This window comes from Ambystoma mexicanum, chromosome 6p (genome assembly GCF_040938575.1).
Source record: "Ambystoma mexicanum isolate Mex_15411 chromosome 6p, UKY_AmexF1_1, whole genome shotgun sequence".
NCBI lineage: Eukaryota > Metazoa > Chordata > Amphibia > Caudata > Ambystomatidae > Ambystoma > Ambystoma mexicanum.
The window spans coordinates 585,765,620-585,791,004 of NC_090935.1; the positions used below are offsets into that span (position 1 = coordinate 585,765,620).

Genomic DNA, 25,385 nt, shown 5'->3' on the forward strand with positions numbered 1-25,385 from the left:
CATCTTCAAGCTTACAATTACAATTACAGGCATCATGGCCAAATAATCTTCTTCAGTCTGTTCGCCTGCTCCCAAAATCCTTCTCAGGTAGTCTCGTCCTGGCCTGGGAAATGCCTCTGCATCCAATGTACTGTGTGGAAGGTCCTTAAGAAACTTTCCCCCATCAGCCCATCAAGTTGGAGCCCCAATCTATCTGATCGGGCAGGCTCTAGTGCTTTTCTATTCTCCCAAAATTCCCCTCTCTTCCCATCTATTTGGGGTTACAATACGCAGAAAACTACACCCATGCAGCATCATTAACACAGCATTTTTGGATTGGAAAGAGTCTGTGATGGGCTACCTTCATTTATTCACAGACCACATGGTCCTCCTACTTGCTTCCATTGCCCCATTTGAATTATGTGTGTCATAAGGCGATGCATTAACTATGAGGTAGCCCTCTCCACAGAAATGCAAAATCAAAATTGTACTGGAATATGTATTTCTTGTATAATTGCTTATATGGACATGTGATGTAAAACATTTTTATACTTTAATGTGTTACAGTCAAAGACTTTACAAATAAAGAAACAAAAAAACAAATACAAATATTTTTTAAGAAGAAGTACCATACATGCATACATACAATACATCATTCATAAGACAGTTCATACAGGATTGCCATCAAAGTTTAAAACAAAATTTCAAACAAAATTTCTAGCAAACAGACAGACAATCACACAGGCAGGACAATCATACACAGGCAAAATGTCCTCAACTGGCCTTACTAGAGACGTTAGCTCTACACATGCCATGGCTCTATGTGTGAAACCAGTAGTTGTTCAAATTATGACCAGACACGATAGAGGGCCAACTGCAGGCTCTTATTTCCTGTGTTCAAACACCAGAGCCAAAAGGCCCTCTCACCAATTGAGGACAGGTTATGAACATAGTCACCCAGGTTTAGCTTGACCACAGTGAGCATAATGGGGCACTCTGTTAGTATATGGTTTCCAATTTCTGGGCAGCTGTGATTTTTGCAAAGGTGACAGAATCTTTCGGTCTGCTTCAATTTCTTAGTAGGCCCAGTATTCGCCAATACTGGCAATCTGTTTATTCGGAAAAGCAATAAGAAACTGTGAAGATTTTTTGAGGGACATAACATGAGGTAACGCTGCACTCTCCCAGGGATATACATCACGTATGATGTGAACCTGTATGACCTCAAGCTCGAGAGATGTGAATGATCTTTTAGCCTATCCCAATCCAACATTTTTTCCTTGAACTCCTTCCGGAGCTCCCAATAGCCAAGTTCGTAATCAGGCAACCAGCCGAGAGACCTGAAAAGACTTAGGGTGGACTTAGCAAACCCTGACTTCTCTTTGTTTGCTATGTCCATACCCAACAATCTCAATAGATCACACAGTGGGTTGGTAAGGGCCTTCAGATATAGTAGGCCACATTTCAACAGGAGCATAGTAGATATTGAGCAGATGCCCAGTTCCAGGCGGATAATCTCCATCAGGATACATGAAGGTAATCTGATTATTCAGCGCCAGAAATGGGCCTCTGCTCTGGGAACCCAGGACAAATCTGCCAAGGTTTCTAGGCCGCACAAGACAGCCGGGCAGAAACACTGCTTGTACAGCTTCAATATGCCTTTAAGGCTGTACCCCGCAGAATTCTTACTGAAGGTATCAATCAACGCAGTTAATTGCAATGCCTTCCTTTCTCTCGCAGCTTGACATGAGGGGTAGTTCCTTCTACTCTCCAGCTCCATCTCCAAGTACCTATAACTCTCTGTGTAATCAACACAGGTCCCCTTGATCAACAGAACCCGACGGCCACTCTTTTTTGGCTGAAGAGCATGGGTCTTTTGCCTATTAATGACAAGCTTGTTCTCGGTTGTATTGTTCCACAGCCCCTCTGCTAGCCTTCTAATACCTTCAAAGGTCACCTCCATAAAGACCAAGTCATCGGCGTAGGCAAGATATTTAACATGCACCGGGCTGATCCTAGGCGGGCAGGTATCCAGCTTCTCTAGATATTCTGGTAGATCTGCTAGGTACATGTTAAACAAAAAGGGGGCCAATATACACCTCTGTGTGACCCCTTTAGAGCTAACTATAGGAATAGACAGTTTCCCTTCATTGTCCAACCTAACCTGCACAGTGTTATCAGAATTAAGCAGTTTTATGAAGTGTAGTAGTACAGGTGGGCAGCCCCAAGCTACAGGTTTTGCCCAAAGCCTCTCCTTGGGAACTGATGTTTATAAGAATTATATGGAGAGGCCACCAGGGGGCGTGCTGATGACTGGTCAGCGTTAGCCTGCTCTGTCGACCTGGCCCGAGAAAGGACGATTCCCCCTCCCAAACCCCCTGCTGAGACCATCAGAGAGAGATGACCCCCGGCGCCCGCCTGCCGATAAACGAGACAAAACGTGCAGGGGAGCCCAGAGAATGCAGCCCCTGAAGCTGAGGCAGAACGTGGCGTGTGCCTTTGTCTGGCAGTGGCTCGCACGGAGCAGGGTGTGGTGCACCCTTTGGAAAGTAAATGTGGTGCAGAGACTGGTGTCCCACGGAAGAGACAGGGACCCCACACGGAGTAAGCTGATCCACCCCCCCTCCACAACCTTAGACTGCAGTTCGGGAAGCCTGAGATCCACACAGGCTGGGCAGCTGAATACCAGAAGAAGTGGCACACACGATTATACAGGAGTACAAAAAGAGTTGTGGGAGCCTGGGGGACCCCATTCTCGTGCCTGCAGACCTGCCTGATCACCGGGTGCCAGCGGACAGTGGAGACACCTGGCACTGGGATGAACTGCGCAGGCGCTACAAAGTCGGCCCAGTGAGGATGCCAGGAGAGGGGGAACTCACCCACTGACGAGTAGTTGCGAGCTGGAGGACAAAGTCCCCCCCCCCCACGCAAGAGTTAGTGGATCAGTGTGGCTAGGAACCTGTATTCTATTGAGATGGAATGGGTCGAATTCACTAAGAAATACATAGATCAAACCCTCTGCCCCCCCTGAGAGCATGGTTGAGGGCAGCCAAGAGGTATAAGGGGGTGATATGATATGATAGTTTATTTATATAGTGCCTATACACAATGTGTTTCAAAGCGCTTCAAGGCAAAGGGAACAAGGAAAAACACGACGACATTCTTACAGGCCATGAACAGTAAGGATGTGAAATTAACTAGCGTACTCGGCGTGACGACATTTCAGATAGTGCAAGTGCTAACATATAGATAAGGCAGGGAGGGGGAGAGTGGGAAGGAAATGGAAACAGACAGGCGACTACCGTACTAGTCCTGACGACATTTCTGGTAGAGCCGGAGAAAAACAGAAGGTGTGGGAGGGGGGCGCAGAAAGGGAGGGGAGGAACAAAACAAGCGACTATCGTACTAGGCCTGACAACATTTCAGACAGTGCTGGAGGGAGAGGGGGAACAGTAAGGGGATGGGGGAGCGACAGATGAGGTTGCTATCATACTAGGTCCAGGGACAATTCTTATAGAGTAAGTGCATAGAAGAAATTAAGGGGAGGATGGGAGGAGATAGGAAAAGGAAGAGGGGAGATGTGAACAGAGAGTAAGCAGTCAATAAGAGTGGAGAAGCAAGAGGGGAGAGCAAATACAGTTGCAGAAGTCAGTAGTAACCCATAATGTTGCAAGCCAGGATACAAGATGAAGATGGAAACAGCATGATTCAGGGCCACCATGAGTACAAGATGCAAAGGAAGTCCAGCATGAGAGTTGAGAAAGGGTGACACACCGTGAATCAATGAAGTCCATAAAATTAAAATCCAGCATTGGCCACAAGACGGTGATGGTGAAACCAGAATGTATCAGTATAGACACCTGTGCGCAGGAAGGGGGGCACAAGGGAACAACACGCGGGGACCAGAGAGGGTGGGGATGGCCTGTGGGGACAGAGAGTGTAAACACATGTTGGTGCATGCTTACCTGCTGTCATAGCAGGGGGTCGGACGCTGGATCCTCCTGGTCCAAACAAGTCCAAACAGGAATTGCCCTTCACTTTGGACACCCGAGCGAGAGACACCCTTGATCTAAGAGCTAAGAGCAGGAAGGAAGAGGCATGGCTGAGAAGGTGGGTGGTGCTTAGGCCAGGTGACCTAGATCCACTTTCACCTGCTCCCCAGCTGCAAAGGAAAAGAGGCTGGAGGGCTCCTTAAGTAGGGAAAAGAGCAGCAAGCAGGAAGGCACCAGGTGGACGGGGCTTGCTAAGTGGTGAAAAAGAGAGGCAACCGGAAAGGCACCAGGTGGGTGGGGCTTAGGCCAGGTGACCTAGACCCACACCTGCTCCCCAGCTGCAAAGGAAATGATTGGTTATTTATAACACGCTTAATAACCAGAGGTTTCTGATGGGAAGACACTATGGGTATTTGAAATAAGGCGTTTACTATAGGGTACGGGGTGTGGATGCCCATCTGGGAGGAATTGCCAAAAGGTGTACTCATAGAGCCGGGTAGGGATTCACTTGCGGGGTTGAGACGCGGACCTTAAAGACTGGACTTTTTTGGAAGTAAGATATCGATATGGACGTGGGTATGTTAATTGCATAGGCATGAGATGTACCAGGGGAAGGGGGTTGAGGGGAGGATGAAAGAGAAGGGGGGACCTTTTGTTGTTGTTGTGGGTAATTTGGGGCCCCACAGGGCTTCTGTGCATTTCCAACACCCTCGGATTGTGGTTTATTTGTTGTAATGAGGCTGAAAACTTTAATAAAATATGAATTTGAAAAAAATAAGAATGATATTCTGAATCCAAAGACATCCTTTAGATTTTTGTAGCTGCATGCATAATCACCATGCATGCAAATAATCAATTATAGTTATAAATCAAATATCAATATAAAATAAATTACCAATTATAATTATAACCAAGCTATTAAAATATGTCAATTGATGCATAATTCATAAAAACGTTCTTATACCATTTTTATATGCATGTGATTATCTATCTTTGCTTCAGATCGGACAGATGTTTCTGAAGTTGTGGCTGAAAATGTATTTTCCACTTGTCCTCTAAAAACATCATTGCACAGCACATTTTTTAATAGGCTTTTGTTATATGTATTCACTAACTTGTATTTCCATTATTGGCCCTCATAACGGGTCCAGCGGTAACCGTGCCGGTAAAACTGGCAGGTAGCTGCCGGACCCGTAATGATTTACTGATGCCTGACTTCCCGGAAACCCGGCGGTCCGGTAAGTCAGGCGTCAGTAATTGTTAATACCCATCCCCATTTGAGTCCTATAGGACTCAATGGGAATGGGGACCACAGGCGCACCGGCACCGTTAATAACGGTGCCAGTGATTTAGTGAAATTCTGCAGGCATCGCCCGCAGACTTGTAGTTTGCAGGTCCAGAAACAACGATGCCGGTAATCTTACCGGCACCGTTGTTTCAGGACCAACAAAGTTGTAAGGAGCATCATTGTCTTCCCCTTGTAGAAACAGAGACATCTGCTTATGAACAAAATACAATTTAATTGTCTGGTTAATGGAACAGATACAAGGTCTTCATGGGGCCCTATTATTCTGGCTCGCCGAAGATTAGGGTCAGTGTAGACATCTGCTTATTTGAAGTTGCAATTACTGATTTACAATGCATTCATCACTCTCTTACTAGGGTCAGCATCCAGATAAACTTACACAAATAGGAACATAAGAAACCCTGATTTTGGAATTCATTTTAATTTGACTAGTTTTAGTATACTGAGAACATTCCTATTGTCTAAGGCAAAGACAACTGTGCTATTAGCCTTTTTAATGCCTTGATCACAATGATGGATCCTGTTATTTAGAAAGTTGACACTTGCACATGCAACCTTTTCAGAGTTCAAACTACGTTGACAATTTCATCATACTGGCAATCTCAAAGTCTAAGCCTATCAACAGGTTTAACTTGATCTATTCGATGATTTGTAATAATACACGTTCTATCTATTATTTCCTTGCAGGACATTAAAATGCAAGTTTCACAAGTTAACAGGTTGTACATGCAACATGTCTGCACACATGCAAAATCTCATTTTAAATAAAGTTTTCTTTCTAATTAAAGCTTGCCACATCACTTGTTTTCCTCTCACTTTGTATTATCTGTTTAATATTAATTGCATGATATTTCATTGTAAAGCCATTCTGAGTTTGCATTATTTAATGGAGACCATTGCCTTAAATCCAGTAATTTCTAAAACATCCACTTTGGGCGATACACAGCCAGAATAAGGTTGTACTTGCTAAACTATGGACTTTCAATCACGCCACACACGTTTTATGTGATTTATTCTTTATAATCCTGGTAACTTGCCAACATGCATATTCATGGCATAAATAAAATATGAAATAGCTATAAGATCCATAGCACACACACATATGCAATCCACTGTTGCAGCCAATGCATTCCAATATGATCTCTCTTCCACCCCATAAGTATGTTGAGGATCCAGACACACTCACATATTTATCCCAGGACATAGCCACTACTTTACGTCTGCAACTATTGTCCGTAAAACACATCAACATCCTCTAGCCTCACAGTTGTGTAATAGTTTATTCTCATTGAGGCATTACCTCAAACCAATCATTCTAACATGAATTGCTTTCACCTAAACCCTGAACGGCATCCAGTTTGCAGATCACTTTACTAATACACCCATTCTAACACCAGGATCAACTTCCTTCCTAGGTGTCCCTCCCCTGTCTACACACATTCTATCACCCCTACTGTCATGGATCTACAAAGATGAACCACAATGCACAGTCTGCTCTGAATGGTTCTGCATAGGCAGACTGTATGGTGCATCCAGTTCAGTTCTAACTGTCGTTGCACAGATGGACTACAGTCAGCCATTATTATAGCAGATAGACCAATTTTTAATGTTCCCTCCCATAAAATAATGTTTGCCCCAGGAACGTCTCACCCATAACGCCCTTCTTTGCATCGCCCCAATCAGATTTAATTACAGCAAGCTCACTATGAGACCCTTTTCGTAACCACCCCAGACACATACCTTCTAACAAGTACAATTGCGGAAACCTCTCCCAACCCGGCTTCCCAAAGCCAGCTCTCTCATCTCTCTACCCTTGCAATTGACATTGGGCCAGATCCAGCAATAATTAAACCTTTCCACTTGCTCCAACTACACAGATATATTGCAGGCCTTCTGCACTATTGGACTTTGGAGGATTCTGACCCCCTAGTCTTTCAAATAGTTCTACCACTAGCCAAACCCGTTTACCCAGTACTGGGCTGGAGGATTCACTTGACGTACCTTAGCCTGCAATATCACTTTTCCCAGTCTGACTCAAGGTATAATACAAAGTGAACCAGAAATTACTTTTAACTTGGCCTGTAACAATACTTGTCATACACTCCTTCTCCAGCATGGGGTCTGGCATGGATTCACATGCTCATGAATATTCCCCGTCGTCAGGCCGGGAATCCTCGCTAAAAGAAAAAAGAGTATTGCTTTAAAAGCTTGAACACTGACTTTCACCTTTATCACTGAAGACCGGGTCATACTGCATCCATCCAATGATGGTTGTCTCCCTGAGTCCCGCCCCAGTGACCATCTTCAGATTTTTACTGCATGTTTCAGTGCAGGGAGTCCTCGAGTTTTGCTCTCCAAGCTTTTTCCTATAAAATGAATACATTTTTTACAATAAATTATGTTTCTTGACAAAATTTCAAAGACTGCTGATGACTAGTCGGCTCCGGTAACGGGGCTCTTTTTTCGGGTAATTTTCGTAGATCTACGTGCCGAGATCAAGGGGGCATACTTCGCACCATGTTGGAGGAAGGCAGGAGAAGTCTCTTCAAGCTCTGCTCCCGGTGTGGCTTGCAGAACCTCAATGTGGAGGAAAAGCACACTAGATGTCTCTACTGTCTGCATCCCGACCATGAGGAGGATTGATGCGACATCTGGAGAAGTATTCGGGCCAAAATGAAGAGGGGTCGCTACCAATGGTTGGTGGCATGGTTAGAGGACGGGGGCCCTGGCATGGCCTCCGGGTACCCTCAGGTGATGCCCAGATTGGGCCGCTCTCCAGAACGCTCACCTCCAGTAAAGCCAAGCTCCAGGCTGTTGGTCCAACTAGAGATGCCGCTGATGTGGGTCCTAGTTCAGGGCGCAAGCGCTCTCCGTTGCCTTGCCCGTCTACAGTGAGCTTGTCGGTGGCCGGCACAAAGTCCTCTAAACATAGTGGTTCATCACAGGAGAAGACGACACACTCCCAGAAGGAACCCTCTTCAAAGCCCTCGGCGACGCCTGCTGCTATGACTTCATCAGCGAGTGCAAAACCGTCTATGGCTTCATCGACCAGACCTTCGTCGACGGCATTGGGCTCATAGGCGTAAAGGACGTCAATGGCTACCTAGTCAGTGGATGCTTCGTCAGTGGCCATGTCATCGACAGCTTCCTCGTCGATGGCCAACTCGTTGACGAGTAAGGAAATGTCACTGGAAAAACCTGTAGCAAGGGTTTTGCTGCCACCAAGACCATTGACTACTGCTTCATTGACCACCACTACCCAGTCAATAAAAGCTCTGCTCATGTCGATAGCCCTGAGGGAAATGGCTAGACCATCAGAACAGTATGAGTAGAGTGCAGTCGGTCCTTTGGCCATTTATACTAGCTCTGACAATGACAAAGAGATATGGCATGAGTGCCTGGAGACAGTGGGATACAGTCCTCTAGGCATGGATCCACCAAGGCATACAAGTCCGCTCAGGCACACCAGCATTCCTCTAAGGGCCCCTGCGAAAGCTCCTAGGGATGTGTCCCAGGACATCCTCACAGTGCTCAGTTCTCTGGTCTCAGAGATACAACATCAGCTACCACCCATAGCGGGCCCTTCAGGGAGTGACCCTAGGTACAGCCCTCCAAGGCCTCCACACAGGCATCACTCGTCTACCCTGAGATGACCACCGTCTCCACCACCTGTTCCAAAACCACCAGGCGGGGTGCCGCACACTGATACAGCAACTAACACAGATGCCAGCACAATGGACACAGATGAATTCGATGACTTCATTGCGGTGGATGGAGTGGCAGCAGGTACTGATGATGCTCCCAGGGCTTCAACTCCTGATGAAGTTGGATTATTCCATTCCCTGATGGCTAGAGCTTCTGTCCTATTTGATATGGTACCAGAGGAGAAGAGGAAGGAAGGTTTCGGCTACCAGAGACGTACCTCAGCCATAGAGACAATATTATCTGTCCCACTGCTGGACAAGGTATTGGAAGAGGGTCTGGCCCTAATGAAGCCCCCGATCTCTGTACTGGCAAAGCGGGACCTGCTGCAGAAAAAATGCCTCCACTCTCAGCCATCCCCGGATTTTATGTTTTTGGCTGCAGCGAGCAAGCAGTGGGCGTACCCATCAGCAAAGTCGATGGTCCCTCCAGACTAAGAGAGGAAGAAGCTGGATGCATCGGGAAAGCGCATTATATATACTGCAGCATCGACCATCAAGGCTGCCAATTCGCTGGCCATCCTGGCCCGATATGATAGAGAGCCGTGGTTTAAACTGGGCCCACTCCTTGAATTCTTGCCCGACGACAAGAGGACAGAGGCGTTGGCCCTATTTCAGGCGGGGGAGGTGGCCTCCAATCATGCTATCGCTGTGGCTATGGACGTCGCTGATTGTGGCTTCCGCGAAATGGGAAATGGCGGCTGAAGGCTACCAATTTCAGGCCATAAGAAGATATGCATTTCAACAGCGATATTCTGTTCAGGAAGGCAGTGGATGAAACACTGCTTGCCATCAAGACAGACGCAGAGATAGCAAGGTCACTAGGAACCCTGCAGCACAGCTGCTCCTCTTCTTTTCAGTCCTCCAGGACTTTGGAAGATCCTCAAAGGGATACGCCGCTCCTTCCTACCGTCATCCTTCCCACTCCATGGCGCAGGAATCATACAGAGGTTGGTCCCAGGCCTTCGATGGAGGCACAACAGTGTCTTTGGCACCCGCAAGGGAAGCCACAAGCAACTAAGCAGGCCTGACTTGGCCTGGGGCCCTGGTCCCCACTTCCGCACCCCAGTGGGAGGCCGTCTGTCAAATTTCATCGATGCCGGGAGAGGCATAACCACCAATGTATGGGTGCTGGACATTCTGTAGAATGGTCACACGCTGGAATTCGAACTCCAGTGCCCTCGTATTCCATCTGTAACGAGGAAAGAACAACACACTGTCCAGCTGCTGCAGGAAGTACGAGCCATGCTGGCAAGGGGTGCAATAGAGCCCGTCCCTCTGTGACTCTGGGACACCGGGCATTCTCGTGATACTTTCTAGTATGGAAGAAGTCGGGGGTGGGGGATGGGGCCAAATCCTGGATTTACGGCACCTCAACAAGTAGCTAAAGTCCCAAAAGTTCAGGATAGTCACGTTGCAGGAAGTGCTCGGCCAACTGGAAGAAGGGGACTACATGGCAACTCTCGATCTGGAAGATGCCTACTTTAATGTCCCCATTCATCCAAAGCATCGAATGCTCCTTCACTTTGTGGTACTAGGGAACCACTACCAGTTCAAGACGCTGCCCTTCGGCCTAAGGTCAGCACCAAGAGTGTTCACGAAGTGTTTGGCTCCCGGTAGCGGCGCATCTACGTCTCAAGGGCATACACGTCTACCCGTACCTGGACATGGCTGAGTGTGGGGAATGGCTGAGTGTGACAATGGCTGAGTGTGACAATGGCTGAGTGTGGGGAGCAGAGCGTACGAGTACGCAGAGCAGAAAAATATGTGGAACAGACGAACACATAAATCAGAGCCAATGAATAGGTAGAACGGCTGAACTAATGGATTGGACGAGCACGATGATGAGAGCGGTGTACATAGAACGGACGAGTATGTAGAGCGGACAAATATGTGGAACTGATGAGTAGGTGGAACAAACGAGTATATTGGAATGGATGAGTCTATGGTGCCGATAAATATCTGGAATGGTGCCGACAAGTATGTGGAGCGGGTCAATACGTAGAACGGATAAATTTGCAGAACAGATGTGTATGTGTCTGGAGCGGACGAATGGATAAAACGGACAAATGGGTGGAACGGACGAATAGGAAGAACGGACGAGTAAGTGGAGCGGACGAATACATGGAGCGGATCAATACGTTGAGCGGACGAATTCATAGAACGGATGAACGAGTGGAGCGGACAAATGTATGAAACCAACAAATACGTAGAGCGGTCGAGTAATATGAACGCATAGGCAGTCTGGAGTGCATGCGCGGGAGGACAGGAGTGCATGCATATGGAATACATGAGAGCATGCATGAAACACACTGAAAATGAGGGATAGACTAGAGCTCGCAAGACGAACTATGAACGCGCGAGTGTGTTCCTGATCGCATAAATTGCGTGACGTACATAATATGCATTGGTATGCGGGAACATTTGAATGAATATATACCATACCACACCCCACGCCTACTCTCCTCTTTACACCACCACTCAAATAGAACACAGGGATACTATGACACCATTCGGTATAACTGTTCTCATATCAACATCTCACGCTCACTCCCCATCACTCTAAGTAACCACCGCTGGTTTAACACCCCCAGCCAGGCGTTTCTCCTCAGGCCTAACGCAGCCACTCTCGAGCTGGATAAATTCCGCCAGAGCGTACACATTCTCCTGACCTCTCAACCACCACACCTACCGCTATGAAGCAGCTACCACATTAACCCCGCACCAGCTGCACACATACTTTGTGCGCACACGCACCTTTTTGACTCTCTTCACCCTCTCTACTGACTCGAACCTCGGTTCCCAAGGGCGTTCAACCTACCAGCGCCTTCAGACCATACCAATGGTATATAAGGCGCTATATAAATGCAAAATAACAATAACAATGTTCTCAGAGCCTGACTGTGCAACACACACAGGAGACCATAGGCCTGCTAACAGGGCTCGGATTCTCTATCAATTATCCGAAATCTTGCATAACGCCATCGGAGGACGTTCTGTTTCTAGGGGCGCATCTCAACACAGTGGCGTCCCTAGCTTTCCACTTGGAAGAGCGGGTGCTGGCCATCCTGGGGAAGTTACATCATCTGTCCGCCATCAAATCCGCAACCATCCGAGTCATTAAGTCGCAGCTGGGAATTATGCCTCCTGCATAGATCTGATTCCCTTCTGCAGGCTGTAGATGAGGCCACTCCAGGAGTTTCTGGACTGCAGGCGGAACCAGGCCATGGGAAATTAGTCGGACAAGTTGAAGCTTAACCTGGAATTCAGGCAAGCTTTCCAATGGTGGGAGGTGCGCTTTTACCTTACGCAGGGTTCCCCATTCCGGACCCCTACGTTTCGGGCAACAGTCACTACGGACGCCTCTCTAGACAGATGGGGTACCCACACCAGGCAGTCCCACGCCAGAGGCCTTTGACTGCCAAAGGAGAAGGATCTGCACATCAATGTGCTGGAGCTGTGGGCCGCGTTCTGGGCCCTCAAGTCGTTCTTGCCTGTGCTGAAAGGTCAGGTGGTGAGGATTTTCAAGGACAACACCAACATGATGTTTTACCTCAGGAAGCAAGGCAGAACCCGGTCCCCTCCTCTGTCGTTTGAGGCACAAACCCTATTGTACTCAGCGATCCTTCAGAACATGTTCCTCGTACCCTTTCACCTAGCAGGTATAAAGAATACCATAGCGGATGCTCTCAGCAGGGAGCTTTGGTCAGATCACGAATGGGAGTTGCAGCAGGGCCAAGTGACCCGTCTGTTCCATCAATGGGATTGTCCCGAGATCTATTTGCCACAGCAATGAACTACAAATGCAAGCAGTTCGCCAGCAGGTTCCCTCAACCGGGGACCTTGGGGGATGCCTTCTCACTCAGATGGGAAGGTCTATTCCTGTACACTTTTCCTCTGATCCCCCTCCTGCTATGCGTCATCAACACCCTGAAGAGATGCCGCTGCAAGATGATACTCATCGCCCCAGTGTGGCCACGCCAGATATGGTACCCGGACCTGCTCTGCCTGTTAGCGGCACCGAACATCAGGCTGCCTCCTTTTCCAGACATGCTCTCCAGAGAAGGCGGAACCATCCTGCTTCACGAGCCAGCATTAATGAACCTCACGGCCTGGCTCCTGCAGCCTTAGAGTTTGGCCACTAGGACCTTCCGGTGGAGTGTAAAGTTGTTCTTGCCAAGGCCAGGGCACCCTCTTCTCTACTGTGCTACAGTCACAAATGGAAACACATCACAGTGTGGTGCAGGATTCAGGACATCACGCTGTTGCGTGTCTCTGCTCCTAAGCTCCTGCCGTACCTGCTCTTGCTGGCTGAGTCTGGTTTGGCCCACGCCTCGATCGAGGTTCATCTGGCAGCCATTTCACGATACACCTGTTCACCTACAAGGCCATTGTTATGGTCCCACAGACTGGTCAAAGAATTCATGAAAGGTCTCTTTAGGTCCTTCGCTCCAGTGAAAGCTCCAGCCCCGGGTGGGAGCTCAATGTTGTCCTCACGAAGCTCATGGGTCCTCCATTTGAGCCTTTACATCGTGCTCCTCTCAAATTTCTCTCATGAAAGGCTGTGTTCCTGGTGGCGATCACTTCGGCCAGGTGAATAGAGGAGATCCAGGCTCTTTCCTACAAGGCCCCCTACTCATCGCTACAGTCCACTAGGGTGGTGCTACGCATCCACCCCTACTTCATGCCAAAAGTCCCATATGAGTTCCACCTCAACAAACCTTTGGTGCTTCCAGTCTTCCTCCCGAATCTGGTTTCGGGTGCTGAACGGTCACTGCATACACTGGAAGTTGCTCGTGCCTTGAAGTTCTATGTGGCCCGTTCCAAAGATTTCCGGAAGACTTCACACCTCTTTGTGAACTTTGGTCCTGTGTATCAGGGGAAGGCCTTCTCCAAGGCCTCCCTATCCAGATGGCTCTCTAGCTGCATCATGCACTGTCATTGTCAAGCCGAAAGATCTTTTGCAGGCTGGCCGAGAGCCCACTCTACCAGAGCCATTGCTGCTACGACAGCGTTTCTCTCTGGGGTTCCCCTGCTGGACATTTGCAGGGCTGCTACTTGGAGGTCTATGCACACCTTCACGAAATTCTACTGTATTGACCGGGATTCCAGGGAGGTGTCCAGAGTCAGCCAAGCAGTGCTGCACAACCTGTTTGCTTGGGGTGAGCCAGTTCTGGTGGTAAGTGTTGTACTTCTGTTGAGCCTTGCCACCTCTTGTGGTTGTGTATTGTTACTTCTGTATAAACGTATTCATGAGCATGTGAATCCATGCCAGACCCCATGCTGGAAAAAGAACAAGTTACTTACCTGCATGGGTATGACATGGATTCACATCTGAACCCTCCCTCTGTACCCACGGTAGCTCTTCTGGGTTCACACTGCCACCTCACATGCTTCCACCTCACATGCTTCTAATCTGAAGATGGCCACCGGGGGCGGGACTCAGGGAGACAACCGTCATTGGATGGGTGCATTATGAGCCGGTCTTCAGTGATTGGATAATGGGTGAAAGGCAGTATTCAAGCTTTTAAAGCAATACTGCTTTCTTCTTTTACCGAGGATTCCCGGCCTGACGACAGGGAATATTCACGAACATGTGAATCCATGCCACACACTGGAGAACAACAGTTACAGGTAAGTAACTTGTTCCTTCCTCCCCTTTACCATCTTTCATCAGAAGCTTTCACTCACCAGATTTTATCTCCAAGTAGCAGCAGGTCAACATTTCCGGTCTTCATTGAGAACTTCCCCCTACTTCCTTCTACAGTAGACTCCTCTTTTATAAATCCAGACTAAAAGTTCAATCATTAGATGTTATTCCAGTCCAGACAATTCAAGCACCACTGCTCATATAAATGACCCGTTGATTAGAAAACGTACCTTAATTTCTAATTGGCGTTCAAGACTGCATTCCTTTTCAGGCAATGCATGAGCCCATGGCCGTTCTGGGAACACATTACTCCTCATCTAGAAATATTTCACTAGGTAAACTACTAGAGCACACTGACACACAGGGCATGTGCATTATGATGTCTTCCAGTAGTCCAACCTTCACACTATTAAATGTGAGCTCTTTGGCCAAACACAAATATGAAGGACATGATCTCATCATTTAATATGAACCTTTACTACTGTCATTCACAGACATATAGTTGAAGGAAGACTACCCTTACCACACATGAAGCAATTTCCCATGGTAGATTGTTATCTTAAAGAACAGGGCCAAACACCGAGGGAATTGGCTGGAATGACACAATGAAGCATTAACCAATACTCCGCTATTAATGCTTCCGCTAGTAAGCATATTCTTATCAAGACTATGATTTCTCCCTCACTTTATTTTTCCTTTCTCCTGGTATATATACCCTTGGGGTATGAATCATATTTTCGAGAGAAGCTGGCTCACCTCATGTCCAGTGAATTAACATTTCATCCCAACATCTATGCCCTTAGGGATTTCATAATTTGGTTGGACGATCTCAGATGTACCTCACAAAAAAGCAATACTAATCATTACATCTTTTCACTTATATTGTATTTGCACCTCCTGACGTAAATCAGCCTAACTTGTACTGATCATCTGGCCATCCTCTTCAGTCATATTTCTCAACTCAACTGATGCACATTTCTGTTGTTAATAAGTCCTACAGAGGCTGGAAAGATAAGAATATTTACACAAATATCATGCCATTGTTAGTTAGAACTCTGCTCTTTATGATCCTGGAAAGCATGCAGAGGTCTTTCATGCTTGGACTACTGAAGCACTTGATAATATCAACTCAAAAAAGATTTCTAAGCAAAGTCTTTTAAATACATATGGTTCAACGCTGAGCTAGAAAAAACTAAAACCAATGAACAGATGCTTGGAAGAAAAATGGAGGAAAAATAAAAGGTTCTTGCAAAAGAGAAGAATGTGAGGAGCCAGGAATAAAACTCAGACACACAGGATTCATGGTTTTGGTCAAATACTTTAATAAAAGTAAAGGGGGTGGGGAAATGCCTCTCTGTCCCTCTCTGTCCCTTCTCTAAGAGGTGTTTCCCTACCTAAAACCAAGCCTATGGGTCTGTCAACGTCAGAATGGCCAAAGCAAAACCATCCTGTTTTCAAAGTACTATTCTAACCCTCACATTCTAACAAACTAAACTCCACGGTGAAAAGGGTAATGTCTTTGGCCTGACTCCAACACAAATGTTCCAGAAGGATAGAGTTCCTTGATCCAGAGGGTGGTTCCCTTCCCCTGGATTTCTCTTTAATCTGTTGGAGATTCAGTTCCTTGAGTCTCTTGATCTACCAAACAACTGATACACAAAACAACGTGGCTCTTTGTCTTTATCTATTTCAAGATACCTGATGTACTCTCCTGCCAGGTTTTCACTCCTCTTCCTCTTTGGTTTCACACAGCTTTTTTTACTAGCCTGATATATCCTTCTCAGGGCCCCTTTTGGTGATGTGTTGCCTATACACTTCTCAGTTTGTCCTTGCCTGGTGTGTTAACTTACCAGGACTTTCTTAAATGTACATACTTGCAACTGCCTGGTATACTCTCCTGCCAGGGCTTTCTTCAATGCATATATGTGCAGCTTCAATTTGCCTGGTGTACTCTCCTTCCAGGGCTTCTCACATGTGGACTCTGCACACACTTCCAAACTTGATATTCTCCTATGTGTGCTTTATCTGATACTGTATTTGCCTGGTAGGTAATGGGCCAAAATATCGCCCTCAGAATTCCAACTACCGAAATTGCAACTTTATTTTTATTTCAACCCCCCCCTTACACCACCTATATATGGTGGGTATGGGATATAATAGTAGTGTGGTAGGTTGCAGGGGGGTCTCCCCCGCATGTATGTGGTGTAAAGGGGGTTGAATGAAATAACAGTCTCCATTTTCAGCCGGCGGAATTCTAGGTGTTGTACTAATCACATAGATCCGCCTGGTATATTACCCTGTCAGAGCTTTTCTCATATGTGTACAGCATAGACTTGCAACCTTGAAAGTTTGTTGCTTTCGTTCTGTTTTCCCCTCTAAAGAAGTGGTCACGACTTCTTTCTCTTTCATCAACTTCATTTGCTTCCTTTTCAGTCATTCGCATTTGGTATGGCTGCCAATATGCCCCGGTGTCCCTGCTTCACTTTCGTGGACTCACCGGCTCTTGCTGGCGTACTTCACTTCTCTCGCGGCAAGCTGGTGGCAGTCATTCGTTATCTCTTGCCATCCCTCTGCCTTCGTTCCTCGGCTTCTCTGCATCTGGAGGTTCCTGGTGGGCCCTTCTGCTTCGGGCTGAGCGTCTGTAAGGCAAATGTTACCTTTCTATGCCTGCAAATTCCCAGGAGCCCTGCATTGGCTTCTGGAATTTCTGCAGCGTGTTTACTTCTTCAGTAAGCTTTCCTTTGCTTCCTCTGTGAGTCAGTTGGCTCGACAGCACTTTCTGCAGCTCTCAGTCCGTTCCAAAAGAAACAGCTTTCTCCCTTCAGCAGTGTGCCTCAGTCAGTTGCTTCTGTTTTTTAAATGTCCCGGCCATAGGTATGTGTTCCCAACAACTAGAGCGTGGCTTGTGTTCTTGGTCTTTTCCACTCTGCATTACTTGGCTCATCTTCCTCATCCCAGTATTCTTGCAGTTATGGGAATGGAAGTCCATTCTTGATGTTTTAGATGTAAAGTCTGGGCAAGTGTTCTCTGAAGTCTTCAAGTGCAAGCTAGCTCTGAAAAGCCTGTAGACAGTCTGAGAAGATATTTTCATGAGTCACAGAGGGTAAGTCGGATCTGGATGGCTCGCATACAGATCTTGTTAGGTCTTCAGTACCCTTCCTAGGGCATTGAGGGAGGTGTAACAATATGCCATTAAGGCATTGGGTACGGATGGGATATCCTGCTGAGAGAAAGGGGAATAACATGCCTTGTCCGATGGTGCCCAGCTACCCCTTCCAAAGGTTGTCGCCCCCATGTGATCCTCCCTCATATAGTTTCCCCCAGGCTCAGGATCAAGTAGCAGCTGCTGTCCCCTGGTAGCATGAGGAGAGGTCACCACCGGGAAAGAAGTGATCACACCATCAGATTCATCACATACCCATCCCATAATTCTGCTGATTCTTTCAGCACCTATTGGGAAATGGGAAAGGAAGTCTAAAGTTCCCTGTTCTCTTCCTTTTCGGTGTTATGCTGTGAAACAATAGGGCTGCATGTCTAGGAACCAATGCATGACCCGTGCATTGGTGTATTTGTGGAGGCTAATCCATGTTAACGGAGAGTGATCTGTGACCAATCTAATATTCCTACCAGTGAGATAATATGTATGATATGACACTGCCCACTTTATAACTAAGGCCTCCAATTCAATAGTGACATAGCTCTTTTCTCGGGGGTATAGTTTCCTACTGATATAAAGAACGGGGTGTTCTATGCCATTGTGATCTTGTATAAGGACAGCCCACAACCCGACATGTGAAGCATCCATCTGTAAAATGAACACTTTCTTAAAGTCTGCCACCTTGAACAATGGTTAATTGCACAGAATGTTTTTGAGTTTGTCAAAACATAGCTGGTGTTCATCTCTCCACTTTTATCTTTTGGGGCTCTACATCCTTAAGTTTATCAGTGAGGCAAGACCTGATGGAAGAACAACTGGGGATAAAGCGTCTAAAGTACCCCACTAAAACCACAAAGGCTCTTAGATCTTTCATGGTTCTGGGCACTGAAGCTTCCTGGCCAGCTTTCACATTCTCACACTGACTGTTCCCAGCAACACTATTTCAGATTGGCAGTGAGCCCAGATTTCCTCAAATCTCTGGTAACGATGTGTAGATGTGTAGGTGTTCTTCACACATACTGCTATAGATGATTATATCATCGATGTAAACACCACATAAAGAGGGGTAAGGCCGGAGGACTTGGTCCATTAACCTTTCAATGAAATAGTACAACGGCGGTGGAAAAAGCTGTTTCCTCCTTATCCTCTGGATTAACAGGAACTTGCCATTCTCCCTTTGTCAGCTTAATCGTGGAGAGGAAGACGGCGGTTCCCAATTGATCAATTAGATCGTCTATCCTTAGCATTGAGTAGCTGTCAAATTGGGAAACCACTTTCACCCTCCTGAAGTCAATGCTATACTTCCACGATTAATCTGGCTTGGCAACAAGTACTATCTGAGAGGACCAAGGGCTCTGAGATGGCTCAATTATATTAGATCTGAGCATATTTTCCACCTCCGCTATGACTATTCAATTTTTGGCTTCTAGGACCACATTCCCTGTACGGATGTAGTGAAAACCCCCTTTCGATCTTACTCTCTCAGATCTAAAGACATCTGGAAATTGTTCTAGCAATTCTAACAGATTTTCGCTCCGATTCTGGGATACGTTGGAAGGAATCAGGGTGTTTTTATCTGATTCTTCAGTCAATAAACTAGTCAATACTATGGTCGTGTTCTCAACTGGATCCTCTTTCTACTCGTTGGGGAGGTTTACGTGATAGATATGGGCCTTAATTCTTCAATCGAGTTGGGTGACTTAATAATCACATGGGCCTGTTTGCTCTAACACCTCATAAGGACCATGCCATTTGGACAACATTTTATTCTCAGATGATGGAAGGAGAACGAGAACTTTTGTCCAATGGAAAAGGACCTAAGCAAAGCTTTCTTATGATGGTAGGTCTTTTGATTTTCTTGGGCCTTGATCATGTGAGCTTGAACTATTGTTCCAACAGTAGCCTTGTGCTCTTAACTGTTGGGTGGTTTGGGAAAGGGGCAAAGTGACTTTCTCCCACTCTTCTCAAGTCTCCAGTAACATGTCAAAGACAATTTGCGGCTCGCTGTCATATAACAATTCAAATTGAGGAAATCTTGTTGAGGATTGTGGTGTTTTCCAGGTGTCAAAAAGGTCCCAAGGTGTCATGATAGCCCGGTTTTTGTTGTCTGCCTCAACTAACTTCTTTAGGACATGCTTTGGGTTTTTATTGAATCGTTTCACTAACCCATCAGTTTGTAGATGGTAAATAGAAATCGTAAGTGTTTTTATATGCAGGATTTCCTTCACTTCCACCATGAGTCGACTCATGAAGGTGGTTCCCTGGTCCGTTAGGATCTTCTTTGGGAACCCAACTCGCAAGACAAATTGGATCAAGTGTTTGAGGATTTGTTGGGTCATATTATTGTGTAATGGGAATGTTTCAGGATATCGAGTTGCATAATCCACAATTACCAATATGTATCTGTTCCCTAATTTCGATAGTTCAAGGGGCCCAACTATGTTCATGTCTGTATGGGAAAAGGGCACATCAATAATTGATAAAGGTTGTAATGGAACTGGAGGGGGCATCTCAATACTGGTCTTTTGGCACAGGGTGCAAGTAAGCACAATGTTTTTCACATCAGCATAAATGCCTGGCCAATAGAAACAGCTTAATATTTCTGCCTGTGTCTTGGCTGTCCCTAAGTGACCACCTGTTAAATGGGAGTGAGACATTTCTAATACCATTCTTTTGTGACTTTTGGGTACCATGATCCGAGTTCTGGAAGTACCATCAGGACTCGGGTCACCACTACAGAGTAGTCCAGCCTTTAAGAAAAAAAATGGCCCCCCTTTCTCACTGCCCTCCTCTTCAGATAACACAAGAAGGAAAGCTTCTGCAAAGAAAGGCTCATTTCTTTGGGTGAATGCTAAATCTGGAATAATCTCAGCTTCCCCCCCCAAGGGCTTTAGATGGTAATGCCTGGGATGTAGTTGGGGAATCTGCATCTGTCTTTCCAAAGCCTTTGCTCCCCCTCTCTGTTTTATCAGTGGTCTTAATTTCCTCTGCTTTGGGAAACAAAGCCCTCGCCAGGATCCTCTGGGCTATTTTCTGGCCTGCCTAAACTTGATGTGTCTCTTTCCCACTGTTCGGAATCAATATTTTTATGTCACCTCTATAGTTCGGTTCTATGGCGCCTGCTAAGACACCCAGGCCATATCACCAGGCTACACCTGACTTAGAGGCGTGTCTGATATAAGTCGCAGCTGTGGCTATTAACACCAGATTAGTTGGTATTAAGACTCAGTCTCCAGATTTTATGAACTCCCCTTAGCTATTACATAAATCAAATCCAATGGACTGCCTGGTAGTAACTGATGGATCGGAAGCTCTGTTGCTACATTTTTAAAACATGAGGGTCCCCCAATTTGTCTCAACTGAGCTTGATCCCATTTCTGACACCACATAAGAGAGCCAGGAATGAGAATCTGACATGAGGGATTCATGGTTTTGGTCAAAGACTTTTATTATAATAAAAGCGGGTGGGGAAATGCCTCTCTGTCCCTGCTCTAAGAGATGTTTCCCTACATAAAACCAAACCTAAGGGTCTGTCATTGTCAGAATGTCCAAAGCGAAACCATCCTGTGTCCAAAGTACTATTCTGGCCCTCACATTCTAACAAAATAAACTCTGTGGTGAAAAGGGTAATGTCTTTGACCTTGAGTGGTTTATACATATTCAAAAAGGAAAATGTATTGCTTCAACACAAAAGTTCCAGAAGGATAGAGTTCCTTGTTCCAGAGGGAGGTTCCCTTCCTCTGGACTTATCTTCCCTCTGTTGTAGATTCAGTTCCTTGAGTCTCTTTTGATCCACAACACAACTGATGCACAAAACAACTTGTCTCTTATTCTTTGTCTTGTCAAGCTACATGATGTACTCTCCTGCTAGGTTTTCACTCCTCTTCTCTTTGGTTTCACACAGCCTTTTTACTAGTCATGATATATCCTTCTGAGGACCCCTTTTGGTGATGTGTTCCCTATAATGGTCTCTCTTTTCCTTACCTGGTGTGTTTCCTTATCAGGACTTTCTTATATGAACACACTTGCAATTGCCTGGTATACTCTCCTGCCAACGCTTTCTTAAATGCACATACCTGCAGCTTCAATGTGCCTGTTGTACTTTCCTTCCAGGGCTTCTCTCATGTGGACTCTGCACACACTCTCAAACTTGATATTCTCTTATGTTTGCTTTATCTGATACTGTTTCTGCTGGAATATTATCCTGCCAGGGCTTTTCGCATATGTGTATTGGATACACTCGCAATCTTGAAAGTTTCTTGCTTTCGTTCTGTTTTCCCTTCTAAAGAAGTGCCCATGATTTCTTTCTCTTTCCTCAACTTCATTTTCCTCTGAGCTTCGGGCCCTTTAGGAACGTGCATATGTAATGGATGGGATCAAACAGAATAATTCTGAGTCCAAATAACCGAACCAACTCAGGAAGATGGCAAAGTACTGTTTTATTAACCATTACCTAAACAGGGAGTTTACACCGAACATCAACAGACGGACGCTCAGTGTCTTAACGATCATTACACAAAACTTAGTTTATATACCAAAAATATCTCAGCGGTGACGTCATACTACGTGGCAATAATGAAAAACCTATCAAGGGTCGCGATTGGCCAAGGGGAAAATCCTTTAGAAGAGCAAAAAATCTCAAACAAATATTGTGCCCTTCACACTTCACAGAAAACCAGAAAACAAAAGGTAAAAGGAAGCTTTGGCAGTCGACCAACCTAACGGGGAACAAAAAATGTGACAAATGTACATTTTGCACATATTCTGACAATGGCAAAACAGACATTATGTTGCCAAATGGATTCAAATATCAAATTAAAGACTTCATAAATTGCAACACAAACTTTGTAGTTTATGCAATCAGATGCATATGTTCGAAACTATAATTCGGGAGCACAATACGCCCCCTGAAATTGAGGATCTCAGAACATTTAAGGACAATCAAAAATCGGGATTTGGGATATCCGCTAGGACAGCATTTTGCATCAGAGCATCCAAAAGATAAAATTGATGGAATAAAATTCTTTGCATTATAACTTGTCAATGCACCACCAAGAGATGGCAACAGAGAAAGACTGTTAAGACAACGTGAAGCCATTTGGATTTGCAATATGGACTGTTGTATAACAGGTTTGAATTTTGATACAGAGATGAGATATTTTTTGTAAATAATACAATACATACATAACTTATATATAGAAATGTTATATTCTAATTACATTGACCTATGTATAAAATGAAATGTTGCCAGACTATTTAAGTCACAACCTTGGTATTAAATCATGGATTGTAAAAACTAAGAGAGCAGACCGTAGTGATAATGTAAAAACAGTTCATCTAGCCTCCCAAAATGTATATTTTGATTCGCCAGGAAAATGCAATGCAGATTTATTATATTGAGATAATTGCAAAAGCAAGTGAGAATTGTAAGACATTTAATAAAAGAAAAAATCATAAATATCAGTAAATGTAAATAATAATCACAAGGATCAATTGAGGAAAACTCCTCAAATATATCACTTTTCTATGTAATATAGTGCTCAATTGACACAATAAGTGGTCTGAATCATCGTTGCAGCGGGCTCCTTGGTGGCCAGCGCGCATCCGACATCTCCGGCGACTTCAGTCACCAGTCAACGCTCAGGATCTTCATCCAAGAGGAAGTCGGACCATCCGGGCAAACTCAAGGTGGCCCCAGAGAAGACCAAGGAGAAGTCCAAAGCCAGCCTGCCCTTGCCAGAGAAGGCCAAGGGGGATCGAGGCTCCGGCCCTCCCCCTAAGGAGAAGGCCAAGACAACGAAGGTCAAGCAGGACAAGGGACCAGTCCTGTCCATGAAGGCCCAGGTACACCTGCCTTCTATCAAGCTGTTGGTGGCATCCCTTTCAAAGGCTGCAGGGGCGGACCCGCAGGGCGCTCTTCCGAAAGCAAGAGTGTCCCTCCCTTCCCTGCCAGGAGGGAGACTTCATCCAGCCCATTGAGAAGACCCCAGAAAAGAGGATGCCGATCATCTCCCTGAGACCATCCCCTCTGGACACGAAGAAAGGGAGGTGAGCCGAAGAGGTCCTCCAGGGCACGAATATCTCTTTAGAGGAGGAGCTCACCTACCTTCGGACCATCCAGGAAGGGGATGGCGACAATGGAAACATCAGGGTCACACCCTACGACAAAGGCGCAGACAAGGGTGACAGCGAAGGCGACGGCAACAAGGATACCGTTGAGGAAAACTACGGGGAGCCTCAGGGCAACGAGGGCCTTGGCTCTCTTCCTGCACCCCAGCCTCATATTTGCCCTCCACCTCAGCTGCCCCCTCGAGACCTCTCAGTGGACATTTTCTATATTCCGCATATGCTGGTCTCCGAGATACAGAAGAGGATGCCGGCTCTGCTGACGGCCCCACACGTGGCTCAAGTACCGGCCGACCCTCTGGCTATGGGGGAACCACCGGCCAAGAAGAGGAAGAGGCACCTGTTGTCTCCTTGCCACCCTTCACGGCCCTCTCCCCCTCCAGGGGAAGAGACGGATCCTGACACAGCGACGATGGGCACTGACCATGACGGTGGAGTGCACCTCCCGTCTCCTGCACCCAGAACCTCCCCGCCGGACCAGATAGGCTCATTCCATGCGATGATCTCCAGAGTGTCAGAGCTATTCCAACTCGCAGCAGAAGAGAAGAAGAAAGAAGGCTTCTTATACCAGCATTGCAAGGCGAAGAGAAAGACCATCCTGTCTGTCCCATTGTTGGATGACATCTGGGACGAGGGTCTGTCGTTCATGAAGAACCCCTCTATGGCCCTGGCGAAAAGGGACCGCCTAGAGAAGAAATACAGGGTGCCGGACTCTGCACCCAAGTGCTTGCGGGCCCAACCGTCACCAGACTCGGTGGTCTTTGCAGCGGCCAAGAAGAAGTCATCGGGGGCTCCATCTTCAGCAGTGTCCAACCCTCCAGACAGCGAGGGGAAGAAGTTGGATGCTATGGGACGAAGAGTTATCTACTCAGCGGCTACGACGATCAAGGCCGCCAATGCCCTAGCTATTGTTGCACGCTATGACTGAGAGCTGTGGTTCAAGCTTGCTTCTCTGTTGGACTTCCTCCCGACGACAAGAGGTCGGAAGCATTGGAAATTCTGCAAGAAAGCAAGGTGGTTTCGGATCACACCATCACAGTGGCCACGGACATTGCCGACGCAGGATTCCGCCAGATGAGCCACAGCATTTGCCTTCATCATCGTGGCTGGCTCAAGGCCACCAACTTTCGACAGGAGGTCCAGACAAGGGTTTTGGACATGCCCTTTTGACAGAGAGAATCTTTTTGGGAAGGCTGTAGATGAGTATTTACAAGCCATCAAGGCACACACGGAGACAGCACATGCCCTTCAGCAGCGACAGCCGTCCTTTTGACCTGGAGGCAAGTCCCCCCTTGCTTCGAAGGGTTACGGCGGGGGCTCTTCTTCCTACCGCCACCCCTCCCGATCCTCGGCCCAGGAAACCAACAGGGGCCGCTCAAAGACCTCCGGAGGAGGACGCCGTCATCGCCAAGGACCCCAAGGCGGCCCGTTGACCTCCAAATAAGAATGAACAGGCTGGAATATCAGGCTCCCA

The 25,385-nt window shown here is 46.5% G+C and overlaps 1 protein-coding gene across 1 annotated transcript in view; it reads left to right on the forward strand.

Moving 5' to 3' along the window:
* Nucleotides 1-25,385, forward strand: part of ARSB (arylsulfatase B) — a 327,272-nt gene that overhangs the window by 59,951 nt on the left and 241,936 nt on the right. The gene's annotated exons all lie outside the window — the stretch shown is intronic.